Source organism: Henckelia pumila, chromosome 3 (genome assembly GCF_033568475.1).
Source record: "Henckelia pumila isolate YLH828 chromosome 3, ASM3356847v2, whole genome shotgun sequence".
Lineage (NCBI taxonomy): Eukaryota > Viridiplantae > Streptophyta > Magnoliopsida > Lamiales > Gesneriaceae > Henckelia > Henckelia pumila.
This window is the reverse complement of record NC_133122.1, coordinates 201,662,017-201,678,796: the sequence shown is the minus strand read 5'-3', so window position 1 is coordinate 201,678,796 and position 16,780 is coordinate 201,662,017. Positions and strand designations below refer to the sequence as shown.

Below are 16,780 nucleotides of genomic sequence, written 5' to 3'. Positions count from 1 at the left end.
TGATTTTTGAGTATTTTTATGTTTTGTGCTATTTTGAGTGTTATAAGTCTACTAGAAAACTTTTAGATGATATCTTTGATATCTTTTGCAATATTCTTGCATTATCTTTAGGATTTGGAATTATAATCCAACTAGAAAATCTATAGTCTAATTCTATTAGGATTCTTAGTTAGTTTTCTTCTATATATTGTAAAATTTACATTCATTATTAAATATACAAGTTATTATTGAATTATTGATTTTTATCAATTCTTAAAATTCTTTCTAGAATTTTGCCAAAGATTTGTTTTGTTTTTATCAAATCAAAATTATCAAAGTATCATAAACTTTGTGGCGTTTGTCAATTGATTTTTCACTTGGGTTGTCAAAGATAGGTTCCTTTGAAGGTCTAATTGAATTGTTGATTGTTTTCTTATCGTGATTATTTGTTGCTAGTTTCGTTGTAAACTAGAGATGAATTTTCCAAATTCGTTACTTGTTTCAAGATTGGAAAAAAATTTTGATTTCTTTTTGTTATTGTATTGAGGGTGCGATGCAATATAATCGTGTATGCCTTCCATACAACGAAAATTCATATCATTTGGTATCAAAGCTTAAGGTTCCTAAGAAGACGGTTCATGGAGAATGTGTGTGGATTGTAGAGCCATTAATAACATTACCATCAAGTATAGGCTGTTAGAGTAGGTGCCCGTCGAGCCAATATGTTGGTCGATGGTCCTTGAGAGAACTCCTGTATGACAATATTTATTTTATTAATATTTGACATTATTTAATTTGGAACATCTTTATCTTTATACCCATGCTAGCTGCATAGATAAAGCCCTTGATTATACTAATAGTAGACAGAATATGAGATGGTCATGTGATGACTATCATGAAACTCATATTTGGAATACTATATATTCTAAATTGTTCCTAGTCGATTTAGCCGCCATAAAGAAGGATAAAGGCCGCTCGAGCTTGAGACTAGTATTTGCGATGTGAGTACCATAATTCATTGGTAGGGGACATGGAGATGCCCAAGCATGCAAATAGGTGCTCATTGTAGAGTGCACTGAACAACCCTCCCTAAAAGACTTTTCAAGTGGTTCTCATTTATCGAGTGGAGAAGTCCTAGTTTATGGTTGTGGGGACCCAAGTTGCGAATCTTATCTTGGGGCAATTATACTTAAACATCATACTACACAATCTAGTTCAAGTAAATAAAACCAATTTTTTTTTTATTCCATGACTCGAGCGCACGCGTAAGGGGCATCTCGCCCGTGCGCGAGCAAAACATTCCGCGGCTAACCATTGTCTCGCGCGCGCGCGCAATAGCACCCCGCCTGCGCGCGAGGCAAAATTCCAGCGAGAATCGTTGGTTTCCTGCACTCGAACGAGATGAACTCTCGCCCGCACATGAGGCAATGCTCCAGCGACTTCTTTGGTTTTCCTGCGCTCGCGTGAGACAAGCTCTCGCCCGCGCGCAGGTCAACAAATCAGCGATCCTGGGACGAAATCTCTGATGCATTTTGTTGTGTACTAAACCATTAAAAAATATAATTCAGGTATAGCTCATATCATCTTGGTACACTACAAAATCAATCATGTATAAAATCATACATGAACATTGTGGTCTAGAATACACAATATGTACCAATCTCAAAAGTTACGAATATCAAACATATAAACCAAAATCTAGTGTTCTAACATGTTCGATACAAGATCTAGTACATCAAATGCTACAACCCAAATCACCGCATGCTATTACTCTCTCGAGCTATTCTTGTCGTTTCTGACCAGCTCCTGCCCCACCTATTGTCATGCACACATACAAAACAAAGCAATAGCCAAAAAACTCCGGTGAGAATAAATCCCAGTATAAATAACAAAACATGTCGTATAATAAACATGAATGCAATGCATGTTTGACTATCAAAACTGATATCAAACAAATATTGGTTCTTGGGATCCCGAGGAAATAAAATCTCAAACGAACACCAACTTACCCATTCGAGGTGAAGTCAAGTATTTTATTTCTTCTGACTTTGGTATAACTATAGTGAGTCTTCTGGCTCTGGAAGTAACTCTACATTCCGTGCCACTCAACTTTAGCTTTCCAAACGTCATATGCATTCTAGGCCTTTCAGCCCTCTATGCTTTTTAGGTTGGAGTTCAAGATTCATGAAACATAATCTGTATGCATTAAATGCTATAAAACACCTTGAACACTTAATCAAATAAATAAGCAAAGCAACAAAAAGCATCTAATCACATAAAGCACATAATCAAACAAGTATGTGATTGACAAGGGAATACTCAAAACAATAGCTATTTCGAGTGTTCTATCCCATCTGGATTAGCTTTCATTTATACCTTTCGATATCGCGTCTGAAAATACTTCAAATCTGAAATTACATCAATGAGAATTCATATGAAAAGGCTGCTCAACTTTCAACTCAAACTTTAATTGCAAAAGGCTTCAAACCTTCTTGACTTCTTTGACGATTCAAAATCTGAATTCTTGAGCTTGATCACATCAATACAATCTGAAAATAACATGTATGTACAACTAAAAATCAGTATTCCAACCACTTCAATCTATGGTTTAATCCATACAACTCAAAACAGCTTGTGATCGTAAACCGGCGGCGTAACGGTTAAAAACCGATAACCTAAACAATACCCAAATCAATCCAACAATCAATTCCCAACATAATCTCTATCATATCAGCTCAATAACATAAAAATCAGTAGCATTCAGATATGGTAGTGTCCGAATTTTGCTTTCTAAAATCATATAAAATCCAAACGGCAGTCTTTTTCGAAACCGTCTGCGAATATGTAACCGATACTAGCTCAATCACATATATAATCAGAAATAAGGACATCCCATCTTCAACATGAAAATAAAGTATGAAATAACTCAATAAAATTTGTACCAAAATGATGGTCTCGGAGCGGTGATCGCAGATATATATTCGATTCTGAATTCTGACGGCCGGATCACAAGTTATCGGAGCTTTTACGGATGAAAATGGCGTCGTTTGCAAGGTCTGGGCGTCTCCTTCCTTTTCTGATTCTTATGCACGTGAGAATGGCTGAAAAGGAGGTGTAATACAAGATAAATATAAGCCTATTTGCAGTTTAGTTCTTGAACTTTTGGCTATTTGCAATTCAGTCTCCGGAAAAGCGATTTAATTCAATTTCAATCCTTATTCATTTAAGAATATTAAAATTTAATTCTAAACTCTAAATATTCTTAAATTAAATATTCTCGGACTAAAATTAAATAATTCTAGGCCTTACAATGGTTGTACACCATTAGTCCTTTTGACCCGGGACAACATGAAGACTCTATATGCTAGTGCTTCACTTTGACTTGTTTACCGACTCAACTGGGGTAATGAGGTGGCAATGTTGGGTGTTGTGATGAAACATATAGGAGTCGATGCATTGTAGTCGGGGATTCACCACATACCTACGGGTATGGATATCCTATGTGATCTCATGCATACGTAGCTTGAAATCTCTGATCAGAGTAGGTGGTAATTAAGAAAGGGTTTCTTGAATTACACATTCGATGCAACTACAGCATGACACATAGTTATTGATTCAATGACAACTCTCGATAAACCAATGGTTGTCGAATCGGTCGGGATAAATGAGTTGAAGGGACCGTACTGTACGCTAACCATAATTGATTGGTTCTTGCAGGCACTATCATTTGATACCTAGGGAGTCATGTAAGCGATGCTGCTAGACATTTAACATGACTGGTTGGGTACTATCAGACTTGAGTTTTTCTGACGTTCTTATTTTCAAGGAGTTGATCAATAAGAATGGAGCTATATAGGGTATGCTCATATAAGGGACTTGTTGATCCCGAATCACATGGAGATGTGAACCCACTGCTAGTTGTATCAATGAACCATTGAGGGTCACACAAGTACTAGCTTTTTAGATCCCGTTGATATTAAAATTAGTTCAATGTGTTGAAAAATTTATAAAGGAGTTTATAAGTAAAATAAATTAGAAGTTTAAATTCTAATGGAGAATAAATGGAAAGTGACTTTTAATTTGTGAATGTGTTCCAATATTAAAAGTTGACTTAAATAAATAATTAGTTTTTGAAAATGGTGATTTTCAAAACTATTATTTTGAACTTAATTAAATAATTCAAGTGTTGAATTAATTTTACACTAGTAGACTTTGTAATGATTAAATGATTAAATTAATTCAAGTGTTGGATTAATTAAACACTAATGAGTCTTGTAGAGCTTAAAATAAAATAGTGTTGTATAATTATTTTGCTAGTGGACTTGAATGAGTTCATGTAGAATTTAATTAATTGATTAAACTTAAATGGATTTAGGTTTAATAATTAATTAAAATAAGTTCAAAAAGCCATGTATATATATATATATATGTGTGTGTATTAAACGTGTATATATATGTGATTATATATATTATATATATATGTGTGTGAGGGAATGGGAAGGGTTAAAGGATTTGGGTGCAATTTTTCATGCAAACTTTGGACTTTTCCATGCATGTTTTAATTGTATCTATTATTCTTGACCATGATAAATATTATTATACACATAGAATGCAATGGCCGAATACTTCTCCAAAAATTCTCCAAGTTTTTCTTTTTCATTTTTGAGGAAGAAAGAAAAGGAAATCTCAATGCAAAATACTCTAAATATTCTAGTGCATATTTAGAGCGGATCTAAATCTTCTAGTCGTGGACCTAATTCGAAGGCTTGAAGTGTTGAATCCATTTCGAGCAAGGTGTGCTCTTGGAAGCTTGTATATAGCGTCTACCACTTCAAAAGCCTAGTTGTTTATCAACTTGGTTGGAGCCATAAATCAATCTTTGAGATTGATAGGTAAAATTTCTAAACACCCTATGGTTGTTTGATTTTGAATGCTACACAAGTGCTCGGATCTCTTTTGTTAAAAATTTTAAAATTTTTGCTGCGTTTCCGGGCACGAGTTAACCGATCCCCTACATAGGCATCATGTTCCTAGACTAGATGATATGTTAGATGAATTGCATGGTTCTAGTATTTTTAGTAAAATTGATCTTAAAAGTGGTTACAATCAAATTAGGATGAGAAGGTGATGAATGGAAAACTGCCTTTAAAACTAAGTATGAGTTGTATGAATGGTTGGTTATGCCTTTTGGGTTAACTAATGCCCCTAGTACTTTTATGAGGTTGATGAATCATGTTTTGCGTGCTTATATTAAAAAAAAATTTGTTGTATATTTTGATGACATTTTTGTGTATAGAAAAAGTTTGAGTAAGCATGTTGAACACTTGAGAATTGTGCTAATCACACTAAAAGCTAAACACTTGTATGCTAACTTGAAAAAGTGTATGTTTTGTACAAAAGAGCTTGTGTTTCTTGGTTTTGTTGTGAGTGCTCAAGGTGTCAAAGTTGATGAAGACAAGGTAAGTGCAATTCGAGATTGGCCAACGCCTACTTCTATTGGTCAAGTTCAAAGTTTTCATAGTCTTGCAAGTTTATATAGGAGATTTGTAAAATATTTCAGCACTTTGGAGGCTCCCATGACTGCAGTGATCAAGAAGAACGTTTCATTCCATTGGGGCGAGGAGCAAGAGAAGTCTTTTAATATTATTAAGCAAAAATTAATTAATGCTACTTTACTTGTATTTCTTGATTTTACTAATACTTTTGAAATTGAATGTGATGCATCAAAAATAGAAATTGGAGGTGTATTGATGCAAGTAGGACGACCAATTGCATACTTTAGTGAGAAGTTGAGTGGAGCAGCATTGAATTATCCTACCTACGACAAGGAATTTTATGCCTTGGTTAGAGTTCTTGAAACGTGGCAGCATTACTTGAGGCCAAAGGAGTTTGTGATTCATACGGATCATGAGTCTTTGAAGCATCTCAAAGGACAAAAAAAGCTGAACAAGAGACATGCCAAGTGGGTAGCATTTGTGGAAACTTTTCCCTATGTTATCAAGTACAAGCAAGGGAAGGAAAACGTGGTAGCGGATGCTCTATCACGAAGGTATCTGTTTTTATCTACTCTAGATTCTAAGTTCTTAGGATTTGAGTATGTGAAATATCTGTATGCTAGTGATCTTGATTTTTGTGGAATTTATGCGTCATGCTTGCATGGTCCAAAAGATAAATTTTTCGTGCATAATGGTTATTTGTTTAAGGAAGATAAGTTATATGTGCCTAAATCATCCATTCGTTAAATTCTTGTTAGGGAACCACATGGGGGTGGTTTGATGGGTCATTTTGGTGTGACTAAAACCTATGACACTTTGCATGAACATTTTTATTGGCCACATATGAAGCATGATGTTGAGAATATTTGTGAGATGTGTGTGACTTGTAAGAAAGCTAAGTCTAAAACACAACCACATGGATTGTATACTCCACTTCCTGTTCCTAGTGAACCGTGGGTATATATTTCTATGGATTTTGTTTTAGGACTACCGAGATCTAAGAAGGGGAGGGATTCTGTTTTTGTTGTGGTTGATTGGTTTTTTAAGATGGCTCATTTCATTGTGTGTCCTAAATATGATTATGCTTCTGATGTTGCGGATTTATTCTTTAATGAAATTGTGAGATTGCATGGAATGCCTAGGAGTATTGTGTCTGATAGAGATACTCGTTTCTTGAGTTATATTTGGAAAATATTATGGTGCAAACTTGGTACTAAATTACTGTTTTCGACTACATGTCATCCTCAAACGGATGGTCAAACTGAATTTATTAATAGAACGTTAGGGACTTTGTTTTGTGCTATAATTAAAAAGAACTTGAAAATTTGGGAAGAATGTTTGTCATTTGTTGAGTTTGCATATAATCGTAGTGTGCATACTAGTAAGAATTTTTTGCTATTTAAAATTGTGTATGGTTTTAATCCTTTAACTCCATTGGATTTGATGTCTTTGCCTATGAGTGAAAGGGTTAACATGGATGAAAAGAAAAATGCTAAATTTGTTAGAAATTTTCATGAGAAAGTTAAGGCGAACATTGAAAAGAAGAACTTGCAATACACAAAGAAAGGAAATAAAGCTAAAAAGAAGGTTGTATTTGAATCGGGTGATTGGGTGTGGTTGCATTTGAGGAAAGAGCGGTTTCCAGAAAAGAGATGTTCAAAGCTTCTACCTAGGGGTGATGGACCTTTCCAAGTCTTGGAGCGGAAAAATGACAACGCCTACAAATTAGACTTTCCAGGTGAGTACAATGTGAGTACAAATTTTAATGTTTCTAACTTGTCGTTATTTGATGTTGGTGAATGTAAAGACTTTAGGACAAATAATTTTCAAGAAGGGGAGGATAATGTGATCATGGATGGCTCGCGTGTTGCTGAGGTAGCTAAGGACCCATTGGAAATGCCGCGTGAACCAATTACGAGAGGTCGAGGCAAGAAATTCAAGGAAGCACTTCAATCATTGATGATAAATTCACAAGAGGTCGTTGGAATACTTGATATTCAATTTGGAGGATGTTATAATCTTATTGAGGTCAAAGGAGGTCAAGAAAGTGAAGAAATTGAAGACCAAGTTCGAAACTGCGGCGCGCCCGCGCCTTGATCTGCGAAGAAGATGCGTGCCTGCTCCTTGAAGATCGTGCGCCCACGCGTACGAGTGCTGATTTGACGATGAATCTGCAAGGCTTCAGCGTGCCCGCGCCTTAGTCCTTGCGCACCCGTGTCATTCCTTTGCAACCTATGCACTCCCGCGTGACGTACTTTTGCACACACCAAAGGTGTTTGTGTATTTGCGAGATATTAAGTTTATTTTTGATATTTTATGCTATTTTTGAGTTTTTTATTCCTACTAGGAAACTTTTAGGAGATATTATTATATCTTTAAATATATTTTGCGATATCTTTTATTATTTTGTAGTTGTATTATAAATACAACAAACATTCATTATTGAATACAATTAAGAATTCATATTTTTAATTATTTAATAAAATTCTCTTTAGAATGTTTATTGAAGCTTTGTGCTTTGTTCTAAATCAAACTTATCAAAGTTCATACTTTGTGGCGTTTGTCGATTGATCATCCTCGTGGGTTGTCAGAAACAAGTTTTTTTAAGGTCCCGTTGAGATCAGTTGTTTATCTCGTGAATTTCTGTTGCTAGTTTCATTGTAAGCTAGAGGTGGATTTTCCAAATTCGTTACTTGTTTCAAGATTGGGCAAATTCTTTGATTTCTTTTTGAAATTGGATTGAGGGTGCGATTCAATCTAATCGTGTTTGTCTTCCATACAACAATAATTCATATCACAAACACCCGATGGACTCATGAGCGGTAGAAATGTATAAATTCAGAGGTATGTCATACCTAGGTGGGGTGAGGATAGGAGGTTTAGACAAGTACTCTTTGATCCTATAAAATGTCATCTGATGGGAAACCTTCCATTTAAATTTTGCAATATATTTCAATCTCAGCAAGTCCAAGAACTCTCTTGTTTTCCATGCAAGGTTAGATATAAAACGTCGCAAATAATTCACGTGTCCAAGAAAACCTTGTAACTCTTTATTGTTTCTTGGGGGAGCTTCTTCCATGATGGACCTTGCCTTGTTCTTATCTATCTCAACTCCTCGATTATGTTCTACAAATCCCAAAAAATTTACTGCCTTCACCCCAAATACGCATTTGAGTGGATTCAATTTCAAATCATACTGCCGCATGCATTGAAACTTTTTCTCGATTGTTCTAAATGATAATCAGTTTGTTTAGACTTCACCACAATGTCATCTATATATACCTCAAGAAAAAGGCCAATCATATCATGCAAAACGGAATTCATAGCTCGTTGGCACGTAGCTCTTATATTTTTTAATCCAAATGGTATCACTCTTCATTAAAATGTATCAATAGCCCCTGGACATCAAAATTGTAAGGCCCGGGATTATTTAATTTTAATCTGAAAATATTTAATTTGGGAATATTTAAAGTTTATAATTAAATTCAAATATTCTTAAATGAATAAGGATTGGAATTGAATTAAATCACTTTTCCGGGGATTGAATTGCAAATAGACAAAAGTACAGGGACTAAAGTGAAAATATGCTATATATATATATCTTATTTCCCACCTCATTATTCTCCTTTATACGTGCATAAGAATCATAAAAGGAAGGAGACGCCAAGACCTTGCAAAAGACGCCATGTTCATTCTGTTAAAGCTCCGATAACTTGTGATCCGGTCGTCGGAAATTTGAGATAAATATATATCTGCGATCACAGCTCCGAGAGCTACGTTTTGATACAAGTTTCATTCACTTTTTTCAGATTTTATTTTTATGTTGAATATGGGTTGTTATTATTTTTTATTATATATGTTATTGAGCTAGTACTGGTTACGTATTCGCAGACGGTTCGAAAAAAGACTGTCGTTTGGATTTATTCTGATTTTTAGAAGCAAAGATTTCTTCCTTTTCTGAATTGTGTTGAACGTGTATGTATGTTGATGATTTGGGGAAGAATTATGGTGTATATGATTGTGAGATTTGTTTGGTTATCATTTCGGTTGGCGATTTGTAGCCGTTACGCCGCCGATTCGCAAAATGTCAAGACTTTGATATTGTTGATTGAAAGAAGCATGGTTTGAGTTGCATTCTGATCTTGTTAGCTACTCTACATGTCATTTCAGCTTTATATCAAAGTTTTCCGAACTCGAGATCTCCGATTCGAACCGAGAAGGATTTGAAGCAAGGTTTGCTAGCATTTGCACTTGAGATTGAGTTGAGAAGTTGAGCATATTTTTATATATTTTGTTGTTGATTGTATTTTCAGATTTGAAGTACTTTCAGACTTGAAATTGAAAGGTATAAATGACAGCATATCTAGATGGGATAGAACACTCGAGATAGATATGATTCTCGAGTATTCCCTTGTCAATCACATACTTGTTTGATTATGTGCCTTACGTGATTAGATGATTTTCTTGCTTTGCTTGCTTATTTTAGTAGATGTTCAAGATGTTTTATAGTTTTTAATGCATACAGATTATGTTGCATTCATCTTGAACTCTAGCCTGAAAAGCACAGAGGGCTGAAAGGCCTAGAGTGCAGATGATGTTTGGAGGACTGTAGTTGAGTTGCACGAAATGTAGATTTACTTCCAGAGCTAGATGACTCGCTATAGTTGCACCAAAGTCATGGGATATAAAATACTTGAAGTCACCTCGATTGGGTGAGTTGGTGATTCGTTTGAGAATTTTATTCCCCGGGATCCCAAGAACCAATATTTGATTGATATCAGACTTGATAGCCTTCATTTGAAACATGCATTGCATTCATGTTTATTATATTGCATATTTTGTTGTTTATACTGGGATTTTATTCTTACTGGAGTTATTCGGCTATTGCTGTGTTTTGTATGTGTTCATGGCAATAGGTGGGGCAGGAGCTGGTCAGACTCGACGTGGATAGCTCGAGATAGATTTTTAGCAGGTGAGGACTCGGGTTTTAAGCAAGAGAACATGTCTTTAGAGTGTATCAAACATATTAGAAAAAGAACATGAACCTTTGTATATATTTTTGTGAGTACTTGTTTATATTTGATGTCGTGTATCCTAGATGAAGGGATTAATTTAGTTTACATGTTTATGATTGTGTAGTTGAATAAAAATTCATGTAAATGAGGTTTGAGATTTTACATTTTTGCAATGTTTAATTTTGAATTTTTAGTACATGGAACGGACCCCGTGCCAGGGTCCGTGCAGGGGTCCGGATGTACTCTGTCTGGAAATCCCTTTGTTGTCGAATTCAGCCTTGGGCACGGACCCATGTCCAGAGCAGGCACGAACCCCGTGCCTTGGTCCGTGCAGGGTCCGGACCAAGGTCCGTGTGGGGTCTGCCCAGGTAAAAAAAATTTATTATTCTTTTAGCGACGTGTTTTTGCGTCGCCAAATGTAAGATTTTACGTCACCAAATGTCCTGTATTATTTATTTGATTATTAACACTACAAGAAAAACGCAAAAAGACAACGGATTTTATCCGTTGTCATAGAAGGTGAAAAACTGTTGTAACTGATGGTGTTGTTAAAAACGCGTTCAACGACAACGGATAAAATCCGTTGTCTTTTGCCTCAAAGACAACGGATTTTCCCTACGACAACGGATAAAATCCGTTGTCGTTGAGCCTATTTTTAACAACACCAACAATTAAAATATTTTTTCACCCACTACGACAACGGATAAAATCCGTTGTCGTTTTCCATATAAAAAACAAAAAAAAATTACAAATAATATACAAATTTCAATATTATAAATAAATCAAAATTTAAAATTTCAAAAATAAAATTTAATATACAATTTTTTAGTATTACAAATCATTCGAAATTGAATTATAATGCAATGCACACTATGAAAAAATACAAAAAAAGTTCAAATCAAATGATTAACGAAAGCCGATAACACTTTCTGACTTCAGAATCTGGGAAAAATCGGACAGAGAGACTAGATGAAGATGTCCCTCCAGAAAAACCACACTTGTACAGTTTTCACTAGCTACATAATCCACATCCGGTGCCCATGAAATTTTAGAAGAATCGATGTAATTCTTCGTTTCACCACATGATAAACTCAAGAAACCTGTCCCATTGAAAAACACAGAGCCTAAATTATAAGAGCACATAACTAAATTATTTCAGGACTTGCAACCAGTTTCTATCTTATCTCTTTCATGTTCTCTACTCTGTTCTCTTATACCTGAGTATAATTCAACATATAACGGTAAATTTCAATGGCCAGCAAAAACAAAAGACACGAAATCCCAAAAAAGAAACAGTAAAAGCAAAAGATCATATAATTAGGTATCAACTTCCATGAGTGATGAAAGAATGAGCAGTGTCATCATTATATTACAGAGAAGAGAAAAGCAATTGAATATATGGATGTCCACAGCCAAAAACCATTACAATAGCGGTAAAAAACTATAGATGATATGCATCAAAGTCAATCCTGGGTACATCCTCCACCCTTCCTATTATAACAATTATCAAGCAGCCAAAATCATGGCTTTCATTAGGAGAGGATGAAATATATATAACCACCTACTTGCCAATGCAAGTAAAAAAGTAATCAGATTCCAGTATTCTACAGGGCAAGGGTTTGCAGTTTATCAACATGATAGGGATCCAATGCATCGAGGGTCTATACATAGTTGGGAAAACTATAAAGACCTTATTACCTTAGAGAGAGGGATAAAAATGAACAAGCAGCAGAATCATCTTAAAGTATGCAAAATAAACATAGAAGGTAAAAACATGAAAGGAATGATATAGTGCTGTCACGAGAATCTGTAATCAAACCAAACCAAATACAGGGGAAAATGATTTACCTGCATCTTTGTAAGCAATCCTTTCTTCTCTTCCTCTAGTTATCTGATCTAGCTTCCAGAAAATTAGAGATGAAGGTATAATAGAACAAAATCATGTTAAAAATTTAAAAACAACAATATCAGGCTCAAAAATAAAATATCGATCATTATAGATGTGCATACCTATGCAGCTTGATTTTTTGAGAGCTCTTCACCTGAAGTCATGTATCATAGCATGGCGTCTGTCTCTGACAGCAGTAGCATAGCAATAAAAATGCAAAATTTATTCGGGAAATTTGCAACTTTTAAAAAGCCCGATTTGACCCCGTAGTTTCTTGGATTCAGAACATAATAGATCATATTTCATGAGATCTTGGGCTAACATCCAGGGAAGTTTCCGGTTTGTTTCCGTCGGAGTTAGAGCGGTGATGGCGGCTGATTGGCGCTGGTCGGTAGTGAAAAATAATAATAATATAGCAACTATACTAACAAAGATTTTAAAGAACATAAACCTTACTCCTTCAAGTGGACTCAAACTAAGCTCCATGGCAAGGTCATAGCAACGAAGATTGTTATTAATCTTTCATTGTCAAAATCTATCAGAAGAAGACAATCATAAAACAAAAAATCAACATTTGGCTGTTGCTGCAGCAAGCTGAATCACAATTATGAAGTGTCATAGACACCCGTTTCATTCAGAGTATAACCGCGTATACATGTTTGCACGGCCCTAACGAATAACTCCAAATACTCACAAAATTATATATGTGTATGCGATGTTCAATACCTCGTGGAGGCGATAAAATTGGCAGGAAGAGAATCGAAAAACTCTGGACAATACTGAGAGGCATCAAATCTACCAAGAAGATATAAAGGAACAAAATGATATCACACAAATCATTCATGGAATGAGCTTTCACCAAGTTATTAAAAACTTTTGAATATAAATTTCTTGTAAAACACTGAAGAAACATGCTAGCTGAAGTTAAATTTTCAAGAAAACATCAAACACAATCCATAAGAGTTTCCAAAAGGGCATATCATACAGATTGAATAGTCTTATTATAACTCGTACGATAATAGTCGTATATGACTGAAATTCTGAAAATAAGGAAGTATCTTCAAATCCATGAAATGTAATCCCAAAAAGAAAATTATTTGCAAGCTCAAAGCCAGATATTGTCCATCGTACATAACAAATACCCAAACTTGTCAATATTTAATCAAAGTGGTAAATACGTACATTCGAGATCAACCAAAATAACAACTTTCAAATACAAAAACCGGAAAAGAAGAGAATGAAAACGAAAAAAAATAGAAAAAACAATTGAGACCCAAAATCTCGAGCAAAACAATGCATCTGCACATAATCTATTTCAGGTTCGTTCATATGAGGTCTAAGACAGAAGGAAAAGTACGTACTATATAATATAATGAGGTCATAGCTTTAATTGAAGGCTTTGAGCACACAGGAACAGACAGGCAAATCAACCTCGGCACCGCACATGCTGCTCGCCCCTCAGCCACGGCCTGGAAACCATTCCCGACAACAGCATCACTCATATCCTGCAAGATATATTTTTATTTCCAAACCAGGCATGAGATTTGATATTCATTTTTCCAAGCCCAATGCAAACTCCCTTGCTGCTTTACTGAATCTTTAACTAAGATTTGACAGATGCATCAGATGCCAACCTGTTCACAAAAGAAAAACACGATTTAACAAAACTACTGAGGTGCTGTAACATTGGAAACTAGAACCAGAGCTTCACCGACAAAAAGAACAAACAAAATTGCTTGGGTGTCTAGTGTACTCCGCCATTTGATCAAGCCTTACATAGAGCAGCTCTTACGTCTTAGCTTAGAACCCAAGATAAAAATGGAGGAGTAAAAAAACATGGAAATCAGCTGGAATCAAAGAAATAAAAATGAGGGCAAACAGAATATTTATACATATACATTTGCCTCAAGCACTACTTATGGAAAACCCACTTAGAAGCATCCTTCTAAACTAAAACTCGAACATAATTCATCTGTTGTCTATTACCATATTTGTTGTAGTGATGCGTATGGATAGACTGACCAATCAAAATATGGTGAAAAGACAGATGATTTATCACCTGTTGGCTGAAGATGCAAATATGGGAGATGCTACATGGAGTCCCACCATGGAAGCAGATGATAACTCCATCCTCATATTCAGTCAAGTTAAATTCACCCAGAATAATTCTGGGTAAGAAAATACGACAACATAAATATTACATAACGCATAAGAACTTTTCAGTAGGGTTCCTTCCAGTTATTGAAACATTGGTAATTTGTTATCTAATAACATGGTTTATTATTTGGATTTTAGCAACATCAATTCGTGTCGTAAGAACTATTAAAAGGTGTGAATTCTTTATACCTGGACACATAATAGGGCACGTTCCAACTAAGGTGGGAAACTCATGAAGGCCACCGTCATCCTTAATGGCATTATTATCCACATTTTCCCATTTTCTAGTGGTTACTTTTTCGGTAAAGGTATTCCTCGAGCTATTAGGATTTGGGTGTGAAGTTTTGGAATTTGTAAAGGGTTTGTTGGCAGAATTAGAAAAAGAAGAAGAAAAGTTTTGTGCTTTGACTTGCTGGCGGGGTTGAGGATTCCTTTCATCCATGATCGAAAGCTTGCCTTCTGAATATATTTTTTCAACAACTTGTAGTCGTCTACCTCTGCAACAACCATAGCACAGTCTTTAGAATCCTGGTTTTCTGTACGAGATGCTCGAGCTTCCATTAGCACGACAGTATCTGCATCAACGCCTTTTGCAAAAACCGATAAATTAACAAGAAATGCTCAACTTTTTTGTCTTGATCTTCACATCAATATTCCAATAAAAATGACTAAAACATGGATAAAAACATGCCAATCATATGATCATAGTTATATTTGACCGATCGATGTATAATTAATTATTCACATATAGAAACTTAAATATATGTATCTTAGATAAATCTGCACATCACAAAGTAGAAAACAACACATCAGCCAATGTTCAAGAACGATTCAAAATAATGGAGTAAAAGATACATAGAACCAAATTATAGCACTAGTTAGCTAGCAACTAATTAACTTACACTTTTTTACGGAATGTCTGAACTCAATTTCTTTGTGTTTTTCTGGGCTCTCTCCCTATAGAAGTCAATCCACATATGCAGAACACACAAACTGTTGACCCCAATTCCTGATCCTATGACGAAAATCCAAGAAATCCAAGCCCAAGCAGGTAACACGCCATCACCTAAACCAGTAGTGAAAAACAATCCTATCTTTTACGCCAGCAGTGGTTCAATAATCCCCCTCGCCACACTGTAGTATGCATAAAAAAACGGTGACAAGAACTCAAGCACAGCAGCAGCCTTGGTCGATTTGTTCTTGCGAAATCTAGCTAGGCTCCATGTGTTCTGGCACGTAGTTGTAGCATCAGCAAGAAGCAGCATCCCAAGAATCACGTGTAACAACCAGATCAATAACATCGTACTAAAAATAAATAAAAAACTCTAAGTATGAATAAAATAGAGAAATCAAAAAGCTCATTACTCATTTGCTAAATATTAAAAATATTAAAAGACTTTGAAAACAAAATATACTAAATATTTTTCAAGGTATCAAGCAAATCTTCAGGAAAACCGTTCAAACAAAACTTATAATACCAAAACTCAAAGCTAAAGAAGGCTGGAACGGAACAGCAGCCATACTCGCCGGATCGTGATTCATACGGGCTGCAAGAACACAACTACAGATTAGATAATTTCTTAAAATTTGAATTCACGCTAGAACATCAAGAATCGACAGAAAATCGGCGTTGAAACTCACCGGAGAAGAAGTGCACAGAAGCAAGTCGCAGCAACACTTCGGTCGCACAAAAAAAGGGCTCGAATCAGTCGATCTACGACTCAAAATGAAGATTATGTTGTGGGGAACAAAACCCCAAAATGGTTTTTTATGATTCAAGAGAAAGGACGGCGATTCGACGGCAAGAATGGGCGGCTAGGGTTGAGAGCTGAAAAAAGAATCGCGATACAGAGAAGGCTTGAAATGGAATAAGTGGTGCACGTACAAGCAAAGGAAAATAATATCATTTATAAAAAATAAAAATAAAAATATCAAAGACAACGGATTATTAGATATCGTTGTCGTAGCTTCAAAAAAATCCACTAAAAGACAACGGTTTTTAAATCGTTGTTTTTGAACTTAAAAAAAATGCACAAAGACAACGTTTTTCAAAAACCGTTGTTGTAGCTCCAAAAAAACCCGCTAATAGACAACGTTTTTTAAAAACCGTTGTCTTTGATTAAAAAAATGCTCAAAAGACAACGGTTTTAGTAAAAACCGTTGTTAAAGTGTACAAGACAATGGTTTTGACACAAAACCGTTGTCTTTTGAGCCTTGTTGAATTAACATTTTCTTGTAGTGTAAGC

The 16,780-nt window shown here is 35.3% G+C and overlaps 2 long non-coding RNA genes across 3 annotated transcripts; both read right to left on the bottom strand.

The window, feature by feature from the left end:
• Positions 1 to 12,688: 12,688 nt before the first annotated feature.
• Positions 12,689 to 14,115, bottom strand: LOC140893305 (uncharacterized). Of its 2 annotated transcripts, XR_012153096.1 has the most exons (4): positions 14,089 to 14,115; positions 13,739 to 14,011; positions 12,834 to 12,896; positions 12,689 to 12,761 (listed from the first exon to the last, which is right to left on the bottom strand). It is a non-coding gene; the product is annotated as an uncharacterized lncRNA (long non-coding RNA). The 2 variants fall into 2 exon arrangements; XR_012153095.1 differs by lacking the exon at positions 14,089 to 14,115 and having other exon boundaries at positions 13,739 to 14,076.
• Positions 14,116 to 14,124: 9 nt separating this feature from the next.
• On the bottom strand, positions 14,125 to 14,766 carry LOC140893306 (uncharacterized). The gene is made up of 3 exons (XR_012153097.1): positions 14,724 to 14,766; positions 14,437 to 14,508; positions 14,125 to 14,176 (listed from the first exon to the last, which is right to left on the bottom strand). It is a non-coding gene; the product is annotated as an uncharacterized lncRNA (long non-coding RNA).
• Between the last annotated feature and the right edge of the window lie 2,014 nt (positions 14,767 to 16,780).